The following is a 3,796-nucleotide window of genomic DNA, read 5'->3' as shown; positions in this document are numbered from 1 at the left end:
GTTGGATTGGAAAATTAAAAAAAAAACATGTAAAAAATAAAAACCTAATAAAATTTTAAAACTAAAAAGAAAGAAATAAAGTTGGTGACCCAAGGAAGCAGGCACTGCTTGAGTCCCTGTGACATGGGCAGCAGCAGAAACGCTGTCTCCAGAAGCATCAACGTCAAGTTCCTAGCAGTTGTGTCCAGTGAGCCGCATGAGTGATGTGATGGGAGCTGCCTGCCCCAAGGCATGGTGGCAGCATTGTCTCCACTACAGCAGTTCTGCTGGGAGACTGCAGCCTCTTTGGAGAGCATGTGAACTTTCTAATCTCTTTTCTAGCTTGAACTAACACGTTGTTTGCAACGAAGAAACCTGAATAATATAGAAGCAGGACCAGGAGCGGCTATAGGAAATATAACCTCAGTGTAACAGGTATCTGGGTTGGTCTTGCTGGCCTAGTGGGCCTGAAGGCAGCAAACATGCACCCCAGCATCATGCACCCCAGCATCAGCCCCTCTCAGGGGCCCTTATATAGTGCCTCTTATTGTGCACTGAGAGCTGAAAGAGCTAGATTGTATCTACCAAGCCGTACCTCCCATCCCCCCAATGCAAGCCACACACAAATGGTCAAATATTGTGAAACTCTTATCGGTTACACATTACAGTAACAGGAATCCAATTTCCTTGTAACCAGCTTTTTAAAAAAATTGACCCCTGTGGTGACATTATGCATTAGAATATTCTATGCATACCTGAAACTGACTCAGTGTTTGTGCCCCCAAAGCCTTCTTTTGCCAGAGATCCTGGAGGACACTGGAGCTATTTGTATCCAGGGAGCTGGGATTCTAAAATAAAACTTGCTAAAACACGCACACATACATATAATTAAGACATCTGGTTACCTTACATTGAAAATATGACTGATTCTTTTTTTTTTTAAGATTTTTTTTGATGTGGACCATTTTTAAAGTCTTTATTGAATTTGTTACACTATTGCTTCTGTTTTTTATGTTTTGGGGGTTTTTTTGGCCACGAGGCATGTGGGATCTTAGCTCCCCGACCAGGAATCGAACCCACACTCTCTGCATTGGAAGGTGAAGTCTTAACCACTGGACCACCAGGGAAGTCCCATGACTGATTCTTTTAGCCTAAAAGTATTCATTTAAATATGGTGTGTACCAAGGTATAATTTCTTAGCGCAAAAATCATAATCCATTCTTAAAAGACAGTAAATGAAAATGTAGGAAAAATACGTGAAAAATAGTGGCCTCGCCTCAGGAAGCAGACCTTTACATCAAATGGCTAGTGATAATGCAGATTAGATGCTGGAAAAGCTTATGAGAAGGTTATTTTCTAATGGAGGTTCTGTTTAGCCCATCCTACCTCTAGGAAATTGACTTAAGGGTGAGGTAATACTTTATGTAAACAATTTAGGAAGTCTATCCAAGTTGCTCAAAGCCTTTGCAGACAGGAGTTCATTCAGCCTTGTAAATAAGTTTGTGTAATTGGATTCACGTCCACCCGTTTCCTTTGAAACTGTTTCAAGGGTGGCAGTTTGGCGAGGCAACAGGTATCTGCCAATAACACAGGCCCATCCCCAACCTCGCGGCACCTTTGGAGGTCTTGAGACAATCCTTGAGGCCAGACTTCCTGGTTATATCATAACACCGTCCTGCCTCCCTGTCTCCTTGGGCTTCGAAATGAGGAAACAGCTGTGGGGAAAAACACCTCAAGGGAAAGGAGGCTGGTGATTGTTATGCACCTTTTAAAAACATCCTGAGACCACACAAACTTGGGGCTATTTCAGCCATTACCTCCTCTGAACTTCAGAGCTCCTGGGTAACAATAGGAATTCACTTGAATGGGGACGGTCACTTGGCGCTGTCCTCTTGCAAACAGCTGCCCATCTATTCTGCTAGCACTCCACTCTGAGATGACTCATACCCACCCCCCTGCACCGTGCAGGGGTCTCTGGTGTCAGCCCAGATCCCCCCTTCGGAACCGAAGGATACATCCTCCCAGCTGCTGGCAGTGTCCACTGGTGCTGGCGCACTGCTCAGTCCCTTTCTGGGAATCACCCTTGGTTGAATGTCGCTTTCTCATCCAAGGCAGTGCCCCATTCCTGGGTGTGGTCCGCATTCAATCACTGGCCAATGAGGGGTGGGTACAAGGCCCCCATTCCCTCACCCCGTTTGAAGATAACTCTGAAGGGTCACCCCAACTCTAGAGCTCCCCATGGGGCTGGCTGAGGGGTCTGCATCCCAGTTCAACGTCTCTTCTACCCAGGCCTGCTGCCTTCAGTCCCCCACAGGTCTATCTCCCTAGAGTAAGCCTCCATGAACTTCCAGCACGTCTCTCCTGTTCCCTGGGAACCTGACCTAAGACACACCCATTTGAAGTACAAGGCTGCATTTGGAAGAGTCAGAAAGATGATTTTGCAGGTTTACTTAATTTAATTCTTTAAAATTTGTACTACCTGTAACTAAGTCATCTCTGAGGGAAGTACTGACTAGCCTTGACCTTTGACTCATGATTATAGCAGACAGGGCCTGATGCCAAAAAGAGGTTTAGTTCAGGGTTAGCAATTATCTAACTACAGCAAGGCCAGCAGGTTTAGAGTAGGACACAAAAGGGTTGATCATATATTAATTCCTTTGGGAATTAATGTCAAATGAGACTTGAACAAAGAAGAAAGGAAAGAAAGTAAAATAGATAAACAGATCGATAGATCAACAATACAAATTAAGCACCTACGTTATAAGCAACGGGGAGCTAACAAAGAGGAAAAAACAATATGGCCCCTCCCTTGTGGAACCTACAATCTAACTTGGGGGGAAAACACTATTAAAGGAAGTGTTCTAGGTTGTAAGGGAGGAAATTTAGGGTGCTATGACAGTACATAGCAAGAACACGTAACTCTGTCAAGCATAGGGTTGGGAACAGGAGAGAGAAGAAAAGAAGCATCTATACAGAACAAAATAAACAAGTAACTGGACAGGGGAAAAGAAGACTTTAAGGAAGCTAATCCAAGGAAATCATTTACAAGGCAAAAGAAGGAATTCGCAGGAAGACATTCTATTTATAATGCTGAAACACTGGAAACAACCCAAATGCTCAACAATAGGGGAATAAGAACAATAGAATATTATGAAGTAGTTCAAATAAAAATGATGATTACATTCATTTGGGGAAATGTGATGTGAAATAATATTAAATGAGTAAAGCAGAGAGGGTCCACGTTCACTGGGCTATAACCATATGAAAATATGTGTCTTTATAAATAATGACTTAGAAAACTCTAGGTACCAGAGGAATTCTATGTCTCATGTTTCCTTTTCCCCCTGTCTCCCTTGGTTGATTATGTCACCTTTCTGGCCTGATTTTTTTAATGTCTTCTTTTCCCTGTTACTAAAGCATTATACATGCATGTACCTGTCTAGAAATGTTTTTTAAATCTTTCAGAAATACTCAGAAGTCCCTGATCTTTACTACAATGAGAAAAAATGGCAATATCACCCTGGGGAAAGATCAGCATCTTAGACTTTGTGAATTTTTTATTTAGAGGAAGTCGAACATTTTGAAATGACATAAAGGATATACGTATTTAAATAAAGAAGAAAGTTACACCCTTTTGGGAAAGTTTCCTTGACAATATATACTGATGGCTTTGATTCAGTAATTCCGACTCTAAGGTATATCTAATGCTGTGGTGGTAAATGTTTAACAGCTGGATCTCGGGAGAAGAAGCCTTGAATTTGCACAGTTTGCCAGTCTCCATAGTGTAAATACTCTGATCGTGGCCAGTTTCAATGTA

The sequence above is a fragment of the Orcinus orca genome, chromosome X (genome assembly GCF_937001465.1).
Source record: "Orcinus orca chromosome X, mOrcOrc1.1, whole genome shotgun sequence".
Lineage (NCBI taxonomy): Eukaryota > Metazoa > Chordata > Mammalia > Artiodactyla > Delphinidae > Orcinus > Orcinus orca.
This window is presented reverse-complemented; position numbering follows the sequence as displayed.